This window comes from Aulonocara sp. 'chitande type north' Nkhata Bay, linkage group LG16, assembly GCF_057382095.1.
Source record: "Aulonocara sp. 'chitande type north' Nkhata Bay isolate Kocher_YH1m ecotype deep benthic linkage group LG16, A_spYH_male_GT1.1, whole genome shotgun sequence".
Lineage (NCBI taxonomy): Eukaryota > Metazoa > Chordata > Actinopteri > Cichliformes > Cichlidae > Aulonocara > Aulonocara sp. 'chitande type north' Nkhata Bay.
The window spans coordinates 37,892,178-37,911,589 of NC_141359.1; the positions used below are offsets into that span (position 1 = coordinate 37,892,178).

Genomic DNA, 19,412 nt, shown 5'->3' on the forward strand with positions numbered 1-19,412 from the left:
CTAAAACTTAAAATTGTCCGTAGCCTACTGTTGTTACCACTGTCCTGTTTGAAATGGATACTAACTAGCTAACTGACTGAATGCCCATTAACCTTATAACTCCTGTTGTGTGTGTGTGTGTGTGTGTGTGTGTGTGTGTGTGTACAGAGAGACAGCCAGGTTCATAATGGATATAAGGAAGTTTTTTCAAAAAAAGGAGCCACATTCAGGTAAAAGTGTAAGATCAAATGATCCGTCAATCAAGAACAATGTTGGATCAGTGTTTCAATGTTTACATCTTTTATTAGATGTTCATGTGGTTTGGTTATTTGCCTTTTGGTTGAAAGTATACTGAGGGAGGACTTTTTGTTTGTGATCTTAATAGAATTTTTTTCATATTAATGTAACTTTGGCACCGTGGCAGCACGGTGGCACGGTGGTTAGCACTGTTGCCGCACAGCAAGAAGATCCTGAGTTCAATTCCACCATCAGGCCGGGGTCTTTCTGTGTGGAGTTTGCATGTTCTCCCCGTGTTTGCGTGGGTTCCCTCCGGGTACTCCGGCTTCCTCCCACCGTCCAAAAACATGCAGTTAGTGGGGATAGGTTAATTGGAAAATCCAAATTGCCATTAGGTGTGAATGTGCGAGTGAATGTGAGTGCGAATGGTTGTCTGTCCCTGTGTGTTGGCCCTGCGACAGACTGGCAACCTGTCCAGGGTGTACCCCGCCTCTCGCCCTATGACAGCTGGGATAGGCTCCAGCGCCCCCCGTGACCCTGAAAAGGATAAGCGGAAGCGAATGGATGGATGGATGTAACTTTTCATCTAATTGAATACAATCTATTTGTGTATGATTGTCAGTCTAAAGAGGGAGAGAGGAAAGAGGGGAACGTGAGGAGAAAGTACAAGGTCAGGAAGAACCACGTAAGAAAACAGACAGGGAACAGTGACAGGCAAAATAGAAACTGTTAAACTGACAAAGAGAAAAAACCTGATTTTACTCATACAATCTGGAAGTTGTGTTCTCCCTATAATAAAGCTGCTATACAGAATCTGCAAAACAAACTGGGTTGAAACATTTTTGACCCTCTTTAACAACATTCCAACATAACATTGTAATTGATTGGGGAGATTAAAATTAATGATATATTTTATGTGGTTCAGCCACAACTCTACTGAAACCTCAGCCAGTAATAGGTAGGCCAACTTTTGGACCGTCCAGTTGTCTGTATGACTGCCGCAGTATGTACTAGAGATGGACCGATCCGATATTACGTATCGGTATCGGTCCGATACTGACCTAAATTACTGGATCGGATATCGGAGAAAAATAAAAAATGTAATCCGATCCATTAAATATCACGAAAGCACCTCACAAAACTTGCAACATGCCATAACTCACCTCAGAACGTTAGCACGTCGGAGCAGTATGCATCACGTGATAGAGCGGCTGTGGCATGCGGGACCTGTGGTGGTCTGGATAGCATTTGGAGCTTCGCTAGCAACCTGGCATTTCATCTCCGACAAAGTTATCCCGAGAGAAGTAAAGCAAGTGTGTAAGTCCATCTCTGAATGTTTGTAAAGCATTCCTGCGTTAAGCTTAACAAACGACTGCCTCTTCTTGCTGCTACTTCAATCATGAAACTGCTTAATGATCAGCTGATCGGCTTTTCTGTCGCGAGTCCGTCTCTCTTGTTTGTTTTTGGCCCACTTTGCACCAGAAAGAGGAAACCAGCGGCTGAACAACAGCAGCACGTTTAAGCTTGATAAGCTGTTGTTAGAATTTATTTAATATTACTTTCTACACCAGGATCCTTTTCTACGTAGCTGACGCTGGTAACTGTGCAGGGGCGGATCTAGCAAAGTTTAGCCAGGGGGGCCGATAGGGCATTAACAGGGAAAAGGGGTACAAAGACATACTTTTCTTTCTTATTCTCATTTAAAATGTCGAGCTTTTAATAAATAATTATCTGACACCCAAAGTTTTAATTTGATGCAAAATGAATAGAAGTCCATTACTGTATATAGTAACTATTAAGTCTATATATGTATATATATATATATATATATATATATATATATATATATATATATATGTATATATATATATATATATATATATATATATATATATATATATATATATATATACCCTAGTAAGCTATAGTACTTTTTCCTTTGGGAAGGTACCATCTGTGCAGTCTGCAATTTTGTTGAAGAAAGATGTTGAATCTATTTAATATTTCTTGAAAAATAATTGATTTCTGTGCATTTTTTTTCACACTGCATCAAATTAAGGTTGATTACGTTGATTAAGCATCATGAGGTGGAGCGTGAGGGGTGGTTCCCTATTTTTTATTTATTTATTTTTGTTGTTGCTGGGAGTTGGGACCCTATTAGTTAGGTTGCTTAATATTTCTGCTAAGTACTCTTTAAAATACCAGAATAGGGAGGATGGTGTAGGTTTAAGTTTATTAGATTGATCAGTATTGCTGAACTATGAAATATTTTTTTTGCATACAGGTATAACAGAATAGCTTTAGTGTAGTTGTTGTTTTAAACTTGAGTATGAACTTATACAAAATGCAGCAAGATATAAAAAAAAAACAGTTTTGTTGATTAAAAAACACTATATCGGATTCATATCGGTATCGGCAGATATCCAAAATTATGATATCGGTATCGGTATCGGACATAAAAAAGTGGTATCGTGCCATCTCTAGTATGTACATCACATTTGCACACTATCAGAAACTGCCAAAGAGCCCTGGTGGAGTGAGGAGCTGTAAAGAGAAGCAGAGTGCTCTGTTTATATTCTAAAAATGTTTTAAGCTAGCTTGTTTCAAAGATTCTGTACAGCAGCTTTAAATGTTTTCCAAAAGCACACATACACTTAACTTATCAGTGTTTCTCAAACTTTTTACAGTGTGTACCACCTGATAAAAATGTCAAGCTCTCCTAAGTACCACTATGAAAGCATGAAACTCATAAATCTTACAACACAAAATTAGTATTATTAAATTAGTAAAATTAGGGTCTGCAATAAAGATTTTTTTCATACATTGTATAAATTCTACCACAGGCAAAGTTGCCTCCATTTTTATAGTTTTTATTAATATTTTGTAATAATTTATTTGTAATAATTCTGTTTTGGGAGTGTTTTTTATGTGTCTGCATTATATTATACATACACATTAAAAGTGAATCTCTGTCCAAAAAATGCACTCAGTTTACTTTTTACTCACTATGAGCATCATTCATAATTCTCCCCCAGTAATTAAGGTTAGGATATGTATTTTTTCTATTCCAATCCATTCTTCTTTTGCAGCATTTAAATAAGCTTGATCAGATTTCATGGTTTTGTTACAGACTTTTCAAAAAAGTGTTTTGCTTTTCTTTCACAAATGTGGGATTAAATTGTGTTAAAATGTACAAAACAGTCATGTCATGTTTTGTGACGAGGACCCAGGCACAGAGAGACTTGATGAATTTAAGAATCTTATGACTTAATAAAGAAATTTGCAGACTTGCACAGAGATGGTAAAATTGTGATGACTGATAACGGAGACGAAGACAACAGACGATGAGGACAGGGAGGAACGGGGGTTTAAATGCACCAAAGTGAGAGTCAGAGAGAACTCGGGACAATATTTAAGGATGCAGGGACTGACAGAGACAGGTTTATCTTGCCTGGCTGGGCAGCTCTCTGGGTGCTCAGCACCCCCAAATCTCTGATCCTAGAATCGCCCCTGAGTTACATCACGCAAGGTTTTAGCGCAACAGAAAATATACCTTATATTTACCCTTTTAAGAATAAATAAACTTGTAAGATTCACTCTCCCATATTTATCCCTCGCTTTTAACTGTTCTTCTTTTTAAGATATTTCAACTTGAATTATTTCTCAGAAAAATATATCAACTTCTTAAAACATTAATACTTCAACAGAATAATGAGATCCCTCACATTTTATAATGACATTTTATGAACTTTTTGCATCTTTATCAAATGAATTAACTTTTAAGTCAACAAAACTGAAAGGGTGCATTTTAGCACTGCATGACGATATTATTGCTTCTCCAACGTTTTGGAAAGCTAACAAACTCAGATGAATCACAGTAATGTTAGAACACAGAAATACACAGAAATCGCTAAGCAGTAGCTTAATACTAGCGGTTAGCAGGGCACATTTTAATATATTCTTTAGCACTTAAAATTAAACATCTGCACATCAGTGATGTTACAGTACTTTAAACATAAATATCACAACTCCAACTGGTTTTGTTTTTTAAAGCAGAAAATATATTAACAGCAGTCAACTACATGTCTTTATGGTGCTAACATTCATGTAGCATCCCTTACCGGAGCTCGTGGTGAGATAGCTCGCCCGGCTGACGCAGCTCCCCACGGCCGAATTTCACAGATTTCAGATCCTAATAAATAGCCATCTATTAACTACTAGTATGTGAAGATAAATTGTGAATTTAACTTTTATTTTAGCTTTTCTTACTGGGATCTTTCAGCTAATTTGGCGGTTGCCTGTGAGTAATGGCTTTCACAACAGGAAATGCTGACTGACAGAAAGTCATCTCAAGGCATACTCGCCTCCTAGTGGCGGGGAGGGAAAATTACACCTTATTCAGCAGCACAACCTAAAAATCTGATGCGGGTTACAATAGTCTTACCTCCTCAGCCACCGGGGTGTCCCCCTTCGAAGCATCTCTGGGTTACCAACCACCTCTCTTTCCGGCCGTCGAAGGTGAGCACTTTGTCCCCTCTTTCCAGCAGCATCTACGGAGGTGTCGACGTGCCTGGAGAGCCACCCGGGCTGCCCTTCTTTGCACAGCTCAACAGAAAATATACCTTATATTTACCCTTTTAAGTATAAATAAACTTGTAAGATTCACTCTCCCATATTTATCCCTTTAACAGCTTGCTTTTAACTGTTCTTCTTTTTAAGATATTTCAACTTGAATTATATCCCTAAAAAATATATCAACTTCTTAAACATTAATACTGTCATGGTCCCCGCACCTCGCCAGCTGACAGCAGTCAGGCTCTTTGTTTTGTTTTTTCTCCTCTCTCGCCTCTGCTCTCCCTTTCTCTCTCGTCCTCTTCCACTCTCTCTTTCTCCTGCCGGCGCGGAGCTCAGTATGGGCTCCTGCTCCTGGCCCACGCACCTGGAGATGATCAGCACACCTGCCGCTGATTATGAGAATTGGAGTCCTACTTAAGATGGCGAGTCTGCTCTACTCGTCGCTGGATCGTTGAGCCATCAGCGTCAGTCGTCCTGCACTCTGCAAAGTTTGTTCGTCAGTACGTCTGAACCAGGAGATTAACTGTTTCTCTTTCTGTGTATAGATTTCCCCTGGACCTGTTTTCCTTGTGCACGGTGACTGAGAGTGAGCAAGAGTGATAGAGGAAAGGAGAGGAGCTGTGTGTGGTTGCGAGGGCTGTGTGGAAATCTCCCCTCCCTGGACTCCTGCCCCTTTCACTCCCGGACCCTGGAACCCCGGCCCCTTTTCCCCAGACACCGTTGTGTGTGTATATATATTTCACCGTGGAGAACACTGTAAATAAATTCACTTTTGATTTGAAGAAACTTGTGGTCTGCACCTGAGTCCGCTCCACTAATCGTGACAAATACTTCAACAGAGTAATGAGATCCCTCACATTTTATAATCACATTTTATGAACTTTTTGCATCTTTATCAAATGAATTAACTTCTAAGTCAACAAAACTGAAAGGGTGCATTTAGCACTACATGACGATATTACTGCTTCTCCAACGTTTTGGAAAGCTAACAAACTCAGATGAATCACAGTAATGTTAGACCACAGAAATACACAGAAATCGCTAAGCCGCCCTTCTTCGCACAGCGGATCACAATAAGCACCTGGCGGACCGTCACCAGACCCCTGCACCTGCCTACACCCCGGGACAAAAGGTTTGGCTGTGGACCCGATTTGTTCCGCTCCGGGCTGAGTCAAAGAAACTGTCTCCCACCTTCATTGGTCCGTTTGTTATAGACTCTCTGGATAACCCGGTTTCTGTCCGTCCCTGAAATATGCAGATCCATAACGTGTTTCATGTGTCTCAAGTGAAACCCTGCCTGTCCAGTCCTTTGTTACACCAAGTTTAAGTATCTCTGGGTCTTGCTCATGAGTGACGGGAGTGGGAGATCGACAGACGGATTGGTGCTGCGGCTGCAGTGATATGGATGCAATACCAGTCTGTTGAGGTGAAGAGAGAGCCAAGTGTAAAAGCGAAGCTCTTAATTTACTGGTCGATCTACGTCCTTCCCCTCCCCTATGGTCACGAGCTGAGGGTAGTGACCGAGATTACGGATACAAGCGGCAGAAATGGGCTTCCTCTGAAGGGTGGCTGGCCTTTCCCTTAGAGATAGGGTGAGAAGTTCAGTCTTCCGGGAGGGGCTCAGAGTAGAGCAGCTGCTCCTCCACATTAAGTGGAGCCAGTTGAGGTTGTTCAGGCATCCTGGGCACCTCCTGAATGAGGTGTTTCGGGCATGTCCCACCAGGAGGAGGCCCCGAGGCAGACCTGGGACATACTAGAGAGATTTTATCTCTCAGCTGGCCTGGGAATGCCTTGGTGTTCCCCCAGACAAGTTGGAGGAGGTGGCTGAGGAGGGAGGGAGGTCTGAGCTTCTCTGCTAGGGCTGCGGCCCCTGTGACCCAGCCCCGGATAAGCAGATGGATGGATGGATGATCTTTGTGGATTACAGCTCAGCTTTCTATACAATCATCCTGGATATCCTCTTCACCAAACTGGTCACTCTTGGCCTTTGACTTTCTCACCAACCGGCCCCAGACTGTAAGACTTGGCCCCTATCTCTCCTCCACTCACATGCTGAGCATTGGCTCCCCACAAGGCTGTGTGCTGAGCCCCCTCCTGTATTGTCTCTAAACCTAAGACTGCAGTTCGACCCACAACAACATCATCATCAAGTTTGCTGACACCACATTAGTCAGACTTATCTCAAAGGGAGACGAGGCAGCCTACAGAGAGGAAGTCCTGAAGTTGACATCATAGTGTTCAGAGAAAAAACTAGCACTTACCATTATGAAAACCAAAGAGATCATTGTCGACTTCAGGTGGCACAGCACTGACTTAGGTCCCCTATACATCAACAGTGATGGTTGGAGAGGGTCCACACCTTCCGGTTTCCCAGGAAGCATAAACTGGACTCCAACCTGCTGCTGATCTTCTACTACCTGTCCATTGACAGCCTGCTGACATACTGCCTATAAGTAAGGTACGGCAGCTGACCAGATGGGAACAGAGTGAAGCTTCACAGTGTAATCAAGGCAGCACAGAAGATTATTGGCTGCCCTCTCCCCTCCTTGTCAGACATTTATTTCACCCGCTGCCTCAACAGAGCAACAAACATCATCAAGGGCAGCTCCCACCCAGGTTTTGACCTGCTTGACCTGCTTCCCTCAGGGAAGCGCTACAGGTGCATCAGCACAAACACTGACAGACTTAGGAACAGTTCCTTTGCAAAAACCATGAGCACCCTGAACTCACACATGAACCGACGACACAGTTTCACCCCCCAATTCAAGCCTCTCCTCTATACACTGAATATATAACCACTACCACCACTGTGCAATATTTAATTTATGTCAAAATACCTCACTGTAAATATAGACCAACTATTTTTTCCAATATTTGTATATTTGTTATTGAACTGCTCATATGTATACAGTGCCACAGAACTGTGCACCTCACCCCCCTTTCTTCTTTCCCCACATGTCTGCACTGGGTAGGAGATTCTCTCAATCTCTTTGTACATGTGTATAGTGACAATAAAAGGCATTCTAGTCAATTTGTCATGATCCTGGGTCCTTTTGGCCCAGCGTTTTGTGTTTTCTATTTTTGTCATTTTGGTTCTGTTCTTCCTCGGTTAGTGTTCTTTTCTTTCTGCCCGTGTATCCCTGTGTCCAGTCTGCGTTTCTGAGTCTGTGTCATTACGTGTATGTGTTTCCTGTTTTACTTTGAAGGTCTCTGTCTTATGTCAGTGTGTTCTGTTTATGTTCTCCTTACCTCGTCAGCTGTTATGTCCCCCAGGTATGTTTCCCTCCTATTTCCCATCCCCTGATTACTGGTATGTGTATTTATAGTGTGTGTTCACCCGTCTTCATTGCTGGTTCGTCTGTGTTGTTTCCCTCGGTCTCTCTGTGTCTCTCTGTGTTTCTCTGTGTCTCTCCCCGTGTATTTCCCTGTGTATTTCCCCGTGTATTTCCCCTGACCTCCCTGCATCTTCATTTCTGGTTTGTTTTATTAGTTTTGCCCAGTTTAGGTTTTCCAGATTCATGTCCACCCGCACCGTTTGCTGTTTGTATTTTCTCTTGTCATTAAACTCAGGTGCACCCGAGCTGCCGCTTCCTGGTCCTAAATAATTCCCACACGGCTTGCCCCGGCCATGACAGTGTCAGTTTAGAAGGTCAAGCACAGCAGGGAGAGAACACGCCTACTGGGGAGGCCTTTGCTGGTAGTTTGTGTGTGGGATGTGGTGCTTGTTGGCCTCACCTACTGCTTGGAAATGAGCTACCAGATCTTTTCTTTTTGCAATTGTACACATTTATTTGTTACTGTTTAACAGGTTTCTCATTTCTTTTTACTTAATACAGTAAAAAGAAACATTTTGTCATATAGAAAAACTGATTTGCACTGTACATGTTCAGCTTCAACTTTCAATCCTTCAAACAATGGAAAAGCCATTTAATTGTACAAGTGTTAAGTAAAAACAGACTTTCATGTTTGATTAAGCAGAAATTCTAAAACTGGTCCAGTTGCTAAAACCTCAATAAGTGGTGGTTCAATAAGTGTTAAAGATAAAGAGGATAAAACTGAGAAAACTACTAAAACTGCTTCACATCCATGTGGTTGTGGATCAGATTTATAAGACAGCATAATATCAAAATAGATTGACACTCTGATAGTGCTGCCACATCTAAAACAGTTTGTCTTTTAATCCTTTTCACATGTGCAGTCTCCACGGTGCCTGTTATTTCCTTGAACAGTAATGAGAAGAAAGACAGTGAAATTTACAGCCTTCCTACATATCAGTGGTTTTTTTTGTGGTAATTAGCCAGGTGACCATCAAAAATACATTTAGTGCAAAGACATCTACAAAATGTAAATCATCTGGGAAATGCAGATAAATAATAAAACGTCATATCCGCTCACATCAATAGACATGTTTTCAGACAACTCCAAATAAAACACAAATTTCAGTAAAAATTAAACATTTTTTGGACTTATTTTAAAATGGATGTCAAACAATGGGTGTGACACTTAGCTGTGTGTGAAACTATTTTCTGATCGAATAAAACAAAAATTAGTTCTTTTTAAAATAACAACACTATGAATTTTTTTCGAATTTTGGTCAGTTTGAAACCGTAAATCAGAGGATTCATAATAGGAGGAATGACAAGAAACTCTAATGCTACAAAGTTTTGAAGGGACCGAGGCAACTCTTTCGAACCCAGTCGCATACTTATAACATCAGTAAGTACTGCCACAACAAAAGTAAATAATGAGACGAGATGTGGGACACATGTTTGCATGAACTTTGCTCTGTTTTCTATAGACTTTACACGTTTGAATGATATACATATAGGACCGAACTATAAAAACACCATGAAGCAAATAAATAATTGTTACAATATTTGCAGATATAGCATTGATTGCAGTTTGTTCTGGAAAACAAGCGAGTTGGACAATACTCCAGTTCATACAGAAGAGTCTGGAAATATACGGGCTGCATAACTTCAGTCTGGATGTTAGAAAGGTATTCACAGTCATAATGCAGAAGGTTGTTAACCACAAAAAACATGCAAACCTAATGACTCTTTGCTTTGACATGATAGAGTGGTACTTCAGTGGCTGACATATGGCCACATATCTGTCATATGCCATGAGTGCAAGAATCGACTGTTCGCCGCAGACAAAAGAAAAAATCACCTGAGTCTGAATAAGGCAACCGTAATATGAGATGAGATGAACATCAGAGAGGAGATCCCAGAGAAATTTAGGGTAGAAACCTGCTGTTCCATAAAGTGCATTCATGCAAAAGACACAGAGTAGAATATACATTGATTCATGGAGGTTGCTGTCCAAGATGATGATCACAATGAGAGAAACATTTAGCAGGCAAATGATGCAGTAACACAACAAACTGAGAAAAAAGAGAACAAACCTGTGACTGATTGTTTCATTGAAACCTGAAAGAAAAAACATTGTTATTACAGAAACATTATTCATTGTGATTGAGAGACCTAAGTGAAGCCTAGTCTCTCACTGTATCTGTTCTCCTCTCTCCTCTATCAGGTACAGATAACAGCAACACGTGAGCTGGGATTTCAAACCAGCCAATCATTGATCTGGAATGAAAGCTCACAGCTTTGGAAGATCACAGGGGATTTAATATGTATCATGTACTAAACACATAATAAAACAAACCTGCAGGTTCTTGAAAAAGAAATATTAAAACGTTTTACAACTTTATTTAAAAAAGAGGGACCCAGGGTATACATGCATATGACCCCTGGCTAAACTCTCCGACTAGGATAGACTCCATAGGAGTGCCCAGGGGAGTTACAAACGAGTATAAGCTGGCAGACCCAGTAGCTTCGGGGTTTGAAAGTATATTCCTTTGGATAACGCCTAATAAGAATGATGACCGCATTAACTACGTTCATTACAACTTGCTGAGACTCTCTAGCCTTACCAGGGACGCCATGGAAGGGTTTGCAGAATAATCCGACTTCGCTGATGGGAGTGCAGAATCGAATGGCCCTTGACATGTTGTTGGCAGAGGAAAGGGGGCGTCTGTGCTATGTTCGGAGACATGTTCTGCACCTCTATCCCCAACAATACTGCCCCAGATGGCTCAGTAACCCGAGCTCTGGAGGGCCGGAAAATTTGTCTAAAACGATGCATGAGCACTCAGGTATCGGAAACCCAGCGGAGTCCTGGGTGGCATCCGTGTTTGGACAATGGAAAGGTGTGGCTATATCAGTGATGTGCTCATTGGCTGTATTTTTGGGAATATTAGTCATCGCTGGTTGTTGTATCATTCCTTGTGTCAGAGGATTGTTGGTAAAGATAGTGGCGAGGGTTGCAAACCCTGGCTGGGTTGAGGGCATCTACCAGATGAACCTGGAACCCATAGAGTGGGGCAGGGAGTGATACAACATGAAGTATGGTGACATTCCTGTTGGAATGTCAAAAGAGGGAATGTTGGGATTCAGAGATTCTTTTATTGCCACCATATAATCTGCCTTATGAAGAATGTATTAATAACATGTTTCACAGTATCATTTATCAGTAATATTTCCTGCAGGGTTTATAAAATTGCATTGAAGATGTCTGTCATCACATTGACCTTTCTATTTTTACAGGTTGAGTTCATTTTATACACAATGCATGAATGTGCTTGGTTAGACTTGATTTTCCATTCTAGAAGGTTTTAAGCTTCACTGGTGAGAGTGTCCAGATGATACATGCTGAGGGGAGATGAGAACATAGCAGGTTAATTGCATGCACGCTTACGATACACATATTAATCTAGTAGCAGGTCTGAGCGAAGGCCTAAGCATCTTCTGCTTCAGTTTGAGACTGGCTGCAAAGTACTCTACTTAGTGATTAATGACGAGGGTCCATTATTAGCTCTCAGAGATGCTGAGACCTGAAGTTATTACCCTAAAAGTCAAGTAATGTAGAAAAGAGAAGTGATATGTCGGTGTATGGTTATTAGAAGTGTACGTGATGTACCCTTGTCTGCACGGGTTGAACTTTTGCCCGTCTGTCACCATGTATTTTTGAACTGTATTGACGTAGGTGTGATATTTTATCCTATAAAACCAGAACCCAATGTATTCTTGTCAGAGCATAACAATCCGTATGCTGACGGTTGGTTGTTCTCCTGTGATAATAAAACTCATCGTTTGATTGCACTTTTCCGGAGCCTCCGTCGTTTGTTGTCTGGTCTGAAGTTGATCGATCTCGCAGCAATAGATATGTAAGTATATTACAGAAATGGGTCTATTATGGTATGTTATAATGTACACGGTATGAAGTATGTTGTGAATATTCTATAACTATAAGTACAGTGGGGCAAAAAAGTATTTAGTCAGCCACCGATTGTGCAAGTTCCCCCACTTAAAATGATGACAGAGGTCAGTAATTTGCACCAGAGGTACACTTCAACTGTGAGAGACAGAATGTGAAAAAAAAAATCCATGAATTCACATGGTAGGATTTGTAAAGAATTTATTCGTAAATTAGGGTGGAAAATAAGTATTTGGTCACCTCAAACATGGAAAGTCTCTGGCTCTCACAGACCTGTAACGTCCTCTGTAAGAAGCTTTTCTGTCCCCCACTCGTTACCTGTATGAATGGCACCTGTTTGAACTCATCATCTGTATAAAAGACACCTGTCCACAGCCTCAAACCGTCAGACTTCAAACTCCGCCATGGCCAAGACCAAAGAGCTTTCGAAGGACACCAGGAAAAGTATTGTAGACCTGCACCAGACTGGGAAGAGTGAATCTACAATAGGCAAGCAGCTTGGTGTGAAAAAATCAACTGTGGGAGCAATCATCAGAAAATGGAAGACATACAAGACCACTGATAATCTCCCTCGATCTGGGGCTCCACGCAAGATCTCATCCCGTGGGGTCAAAATGATCATGAGAACGGTGAGCAAAGATCCCAGAACCACACGGGGGGACCTGGTGAATGACCTGCAGAGAGCTGGGACCAAAGTAACAAAGGTCACCATCAGTAACACACTACAACGGCAGGGAATCAAATCCCACAGTGCCAGACGTGTTCCTTGCTGAAGCCAGTGCATGTCCAGGCCCGTCTGAAGTTTGCCAGAGAGCACATGGATGATACAGCAGAGGATTGGGAGAATGTCATGTGGTCAGATGAAACCAAAGTAGAACTTTTTGGTATAAACTCAACTCGTCGTGTTTGGAGGAAGAAGAATACTGAGTTGCATCCCAAGAACACCATACCTACTGTGAAGCATGGGGGTGGAAACATCATGCTATGGGGCTGTTTTTCTGCCAAGGGGACAGGACGACTGATCCGTGTTAAGGACAGAATGAATGGGGCCATGTATCGTGAGATTTTGAGCCAAAACCTCCTTCCATCAGTGAGAACTTTGAAGATGAAACGAGGCTGGGTCTTCCAACATGACAATGATCCAAAACACACCGCCCGGGCAACAAAGGAGTGGCTCCGTAAGAAGCATTTGAAAGTCCTGGAGTGGCCTAGCCAGTCTCCAGACCTCAACCCCATAGAAAATCTGTGGCGGGAGTTGAAAGTCCGTGTTGCTCGGCGACAGCCCCAAAACATCACTGCTCTCGAGAAGATCTGCATGGAGGAATGGGCCAAAATACCAGCTACTGTGTGTGCAAACCTGGTAAAGACCTATAGTAAACGTTTGACCTCTGTTATTGCCAACAAAGGTTATGTTACAAAGTATTGAGTTGTATTTTTGTTATTGACCAAATACTTATTTTCCACCCTGATTTACGAATAAATTCTTTACAAATCCTACCATGTGGATTCATGGAATTTTTTTTCACATTCTGTCTCTCACAGTTGAAGTGTACCTCTGGTGCAAATTACTGACCTCTGTCATCATTTTAGGTGGGGGAACTTGCACAATCGGTGGCTTACTAAATACTTTTTTGCCCCACTGTATTTACAGGCTGTAGTGAGTACAAGCTATGTACAGGATATGGACAGGATATAAATATGAAAAACTATACAGAATATGAAATAAATAACTTTACAGAAATCTGAGATATACAGCTATACAGAAATGGGAACTATGCAAGTTGTAAACAGTTGTAGGGTTAAAAATTATTATCGTATGTACAGAATGATTATTTACACAGAGCTATACAGTAGTGCAGTTAAGATAAGTGAGGGTGTAGATAATTCCTAGAGGCTATATAAAGTGCTAGTGGTTGTGAGTGGTGGTTCAGTCCATGTTATTATTGTGTGTTTGAGGGTACAGTTGTCCATTGTGTGTGTGTGTGTGTATGTTCAGTCCATGAGTTTAACGTGGGTCAGATGTCAGGAGGCAGAGTTCAGGAGTCTGACAGCTGTGGGGAAGAAACTGTTCCGGTACCTTGTGGTCTTAGTCCAGAGGCTCCTGTAGCACCTCCCAGAGGGCAGGAGGGTGAAGAGTCCATGTGATGGGTGACTGGGGTCTTTGATGATTTTCCCAGCCCTTTTCAGACACCGCTTCCTGTAGATGTCTTTTATAGCAGGAAGTGGTGCTCCGGTGATGCGCTGGGCAGTTTTCACGACCCTCTGCAACGCCTTCCGGTCCGAGGCAGAGCAGTTCCCGTACCAGACTGTTATACAGTTGGTCAGGATGCTCTCGATGGTGCAGCGATAGAAGTTCACCAGGATGTCTGAGGACAGGTGGTTCTTCCTCAGAGTCCTCAAGAAGAAGAGGCGCTGGTGAGCCTTCTTGACCAGCTTGGAGCAGTTGGTCGTCCAGGTGAGATCCTCGGAGATGTGGACTCCCAGGAACTTGAAGCTGCTCACACGCTTCACAGCCGTCCCCTTAATGTGGATGGGTGGATGTGGGTCAGCATTCCTCCTGTAGTTCACGATGAGCTCCTTGGTCTTCTCGGTGTTAAGCAGCAGGTTGTTTATGTCGCACCACTCAGCCAGACGATCCACCTCCTCCCTGTAGGCGGCCTCATCGTTGTCACTGATGAGGCCAATCACCGTGGTGTCATCTGCAAACTTAATGATGATGTTGGAACCATCAGCCGGTCTGCAGTCGTGGGTGAAGAGGGAGTAGAGGAAAGGGCTCATCACACAGCCTTGTGGTACACCGGTGTTCATTGTGATTGTAGATGTGCAGCGGTTATCCAGCCGGACATGTTGAGGGCGGTTGGACAGGAAGTCCAGTAACCATTTGCAGATGAGGGAACTGATGCCCAGGTCTGTCAGTTTCCTGATGAGTTGTGAGGGGTGGATTGTATTGAATGCTGAACTGAAGTCTATAAACAGCATTCTGGCGTATGTGTTGTTGTTGTCCAGGTGTGAGAGGACAGAGTGCAGTGCGATGGAGACTGCATCCTCTGTGCTCCTGTTCTGGCGCTATGCGAATTGGTGGGGGTCCAGGGTGGGGGGGAGACAGGATTTGAAGTGTGCTAGGACCAGCTGCTCTAAGCACTTAGTGATGATGGGGGTGAGTGCTACTGGGCGGTAGTCATTGAGGCAAGATGGGTTGGAGTTTTTGGGTATCGGGACGATGGAGGTGGATTTGAAGCAGGCCGGTACCACAGCGTGGGCCAAGGACAGATTGAATATGTCTGTGAGCACTCCTGCAAGCTCCCCAGAACACACTCTGAGAACACGCCCGGGGATGCCATCGGGATCTGCAGCCTTGTGGACATTGATCCTGCTCAGCACCGCTCCTACATCGGTGGGGGAGAGAGTCAGAGGTTGGTGGTCTGGCGTCACGTCTGCTTTGGTTGTGGTTGTGGGGTTCCCTCGCTCAAAACAAGCATAAAAGTTGTTGAGCTCGTTGAGGAAGGAGACATCAGAGGATGCGGGGGAGGGTTTGGTGGTCCTGTAGTCTGTAATGGTCTGGAGTCCTTGCCACATACGTCAGGGGTTGGAGTTGGAGAAGTGTTCTTCTACCTTCTTTTTGTAATGGTGTTTGGCTTTTTTGATGTCCTTCTGTAGATTAGCCCTGGCTGTACTGTAGGCGTGTGCATCTCCTGACCTAAAGGCAGTGTTCCGGGCCTTCAGGAGGAGATGAACATCCCGGTTCATTCAAGGCTTCTGGTTGGGGTACATGGTGATCCGTTTCTGGGTGGTGACACTGTCTGTGTGGTTTCGGAGATGTAATCCAGTACAGATGAGGCGTACTGGTCCAGGTCTGTGTGGGTGAACATATTCCAGTCTGTGTTTTTAAATCTGTCCTGGAGCACTGCGTCTGTCCCCTCTGGCCACACTTTAATTGTCCTCACAGCAGGTTTCACACGTTGGATGAGTGGTGAATACCGAGGTGTGAGGAACAGGGAGAGATGGTCCGATTGTCCAATGTGGGGGAGGGGTGTGGCTTTGTAGGCTCCAGCCAGGTTGGAATACACATGGTCTAAAGTCTTGTCTCCTCTGGTGTGGCAGGAGACATGTTGGTGGAATCTGGGGAGGACTGTCTTTAAGTTGGTATGGTTGAAGTCACCAGCAACAATAAAAGCAGCCTCGGGGTGTTTATTCTGGTGTTTGTTAATGGCTGCAGAAAGTTCTTTCATGGCCAACCTAGCATTAGCGTCGGGGGGGATATACACGGCAGTGAGTATGATCGAAGTGAGTTCTCTGGGGAGATAATAAGGTCTGCATTTGACCATTAAAAACTCCGCATTAGGTGAGCAGTGACTCTCAGTAGTAGTGAAGTTCATGCACCAAGCATTGTTAATATAAATGCACAAACCTCCACCTCTGGTCTTGCTGGAGTCATCTGCTAGCCTGTCGGCTCGGTGTGTGTGGCGTCCTGCTAACTCGATAACATTGTCCGGCAGCTGTTGTTCAACCATGTTTCGGTGAAAAACATGACATTTGAGTCCATAATCCGTCTGTTGTTAGTGATGGAGAGCCGTATTTCATCCATTTTGTTTGCCAGAGAACGGACATTGGCGAGGAAAATACTGGGTAAAGGCAGCCGGTGTGGTGTTAGCTTTAGCTTAGCCCGTGGCCCTCCGCGCCTACCTCGCCTTTGTTTACGATCTCGGCGCCGTCTGCGTGCACTTCCGCCCGGCCGGGGAGAGTGGGCAGCCTCCGGTGTCCTGGAGATCTCTGGGATGAGTCGGAGATCGGCGATAAAACTGTTGGAGTTATGAGTCCAGATGTCCAGAAGCTCTTGTCTGCTGTAGGTCAGCAACGCACAGCAATTCTGGACAAATAATCTGGTTAAAAGTAGATAAAAAACCGCTAAATAGCAGATTCTGGAGAGACACTGAGCCTCGCGTTGTTCACACGCCGCCATCTTGGTTTGTGGGTGTTCTCAGAATCTCATCTCTAGTTTGTGGTTCTGTTGGCTTCATCGGGTGATAGCCTTCTGCTCGCTTTGGAACGGTTCACAGCTGAGTTTGAAGCAGTGGGAATAAGAATCTGCACCTCCAAATCTGAGGCCACGGTCCTCAGCTGGAAAAGGGTGGAGGGCCCACTTCAACTCAGGGACGAATTCCTGCCCCAAGTTTAAGTATCTCGGGGTCTTGTTCACGAGTGACGGGAGTGGGAGATCGACAGATGGATTGGTGCTGAGGCTGCAGTGATATGGACACTATTCCAGTCTGTTGTGGTGAAGAGAGAGCTGAGTGTAAAAGCGAAGCTCTCAATTTACTGGTCGATCTACATCCCTCCCCTCCCCTATGGTCACGAGCTGTGGGTAGTGACCGAAAGAACGAGATTACGGATACAAGTGGCAGAAATGGGCTTCCTTTGAAGGGTGGCTGGCCTCTCCCTTAGAGATAGGGTGAGAAGTTCAGTCTTCCGGGAGGGGCTCAGAGTAGAGCAGCTGCTCCTCCACATTAAGTGGAGCCAGTTGAGGTTGTTCAGGCATCCTGGGTGCCTCCTGAGTGAGGTGTTTCGGGCATGTCCCACCAGGAGGAGGCCCCGGGGCAGACCTGGGACATACTAGAGAGATTTTATCTCTCAGCTGGCCTGGGAACGCCTTGGTGTGGGGAGGGGGTCTGGGCTTCTCTGCTAGGGCTGCGGCCCCTGTGACCCAGCCCCGGATAAGCAGATGGATGGATGGATGATCTTTGTGGATTACAGCTCAGCTTTCTATACAATCATCCTGGATATCCTCTTCACCAAACTGGTCACTCTTGGCCTTTGACTTTCTCACCAACCGGCCCCAGACTGTAAGACTTGGCCCCTATCTCTCCTCCACTCGCATGCTGAGCATTGGCTCCCCACAAGGCTGTGTGCTGAGCCCACTCCTGTATTGTCTCTAAATCTAAGACTGCAGTTCGACCCACAACAACATCATCATCAAGTTTGCTGAAGACACCACATTAGTCAGACTTATCTCAAAGGGAGACGAGGCAGTCTACAGAGAGGAAGTCCTGAAGTTGACATCATAGTGTTCAGAGAAAAAACTAGCACTGACCATTATGAAAACCAAAGAGATCATTGTCGACTTCAGGTGGCACAGCACTGACTTAGGCCCCCAATACATCAACAGTGATGGTTGGAGAGGGTCCACACCTTCCGGTTTTCCAAGAAGCACAAACTGGACTCCAACCTGCTGCTGATCTTCTACTGCTCGTCCATTGACAGCCTGCTGACATACTGCCTATAAGTAAGGTACGGCAGCTGACCAGATGGGAAGAGAGTGAAGCTTCACAGTGTAATTAAGGCAGCACAGAAGATTATTGGCTGCCCTCTCCCCTCCTTGTCAGACATTTATTTCACCCGCTGCCTCAACAGAGCAACAAACATCATCAAGGGCAGCTCCCACCCAGGTTTTGACCTGCTTGACCTGCTTCCCTCAGGGAAGCGCTACAGGTGCATCAGCACAAACACTGACAGACTTAGGAACAGTTCCTTTGCAAAAGCCATGAGCACCCTGAACTCACACATGAACCGACGACACAGTTTCACCCCCCAATTCAAGCCTCTCCTCTATACACAGAATATACAACCACTACCACCACTGTGCAATATTTAATTTATGTCAAAATACCTCACTGTAAATATAGACTATTTATTTTTTTTCAGTATTTGTATATTTGATATTTTTTGATATTGACCTGCTCATATGTATACAGTGCCACAGAACTGTGCACCTCACCCCCCTTTCTTCTTTCCCCACATGTCTGCACTGGGTAGGAGATGCTCTGAATCTCTTTGTACATGTGTATAGTGACAATAAAAGGCATTCTAGTCAATCAGTTTAGAGGGTCAAGAACAGCAGGGAGAGAACACGCCTATTGGGGAGGCCTTTGCTGGTAGTTTGTGTGTGGGATGTGGTGCTTCTTGGCCTCACCTGCTGCTGAGAAATGAGCTACCAGATCTTTTTTTTTTTTTTTTTTGCAATTGTACACATTTATTTCTTACTGTTTAACAGATCATTTCTTTTTACTTAATACAGTAAAAAGAAACATTTTGTCATGTAGAAAAACTGATTTGCACTGTACATCTTCAGCTTCAACTTTCAATCCTTCAAACAATGGAAAAGCCATTTAATTGTACAAGTGTTAAGTAAAAACGGATTTCATGTTTGATTAAGCAGAAATTCTAAAACTGGTTCAGTTGCTAAAACCTCTGACTGTTTCAATAAGTGTTAAAGAAAAAGAGGATAAACTGAGAAAACTACTAAAACTGCTTCACATCCATGTGGTTGTGGATCAGATTTATAA

General features: G+C 43.6%; 1 pseudogene; it reads right to left on the reverse strand.

Annotated features, from left to right (window-relative positions):
• Positions 1-9,294: 9,294 nt before the first annotated feature.
• Positions 9,295-10,263, reverse strand: LOC147312059 (olfactory receptor 1496-like; annotated as a pseudogene).
• Between the last annotated feature and the right edge of the window lie 9,149 nt (positions 10,264-19,412).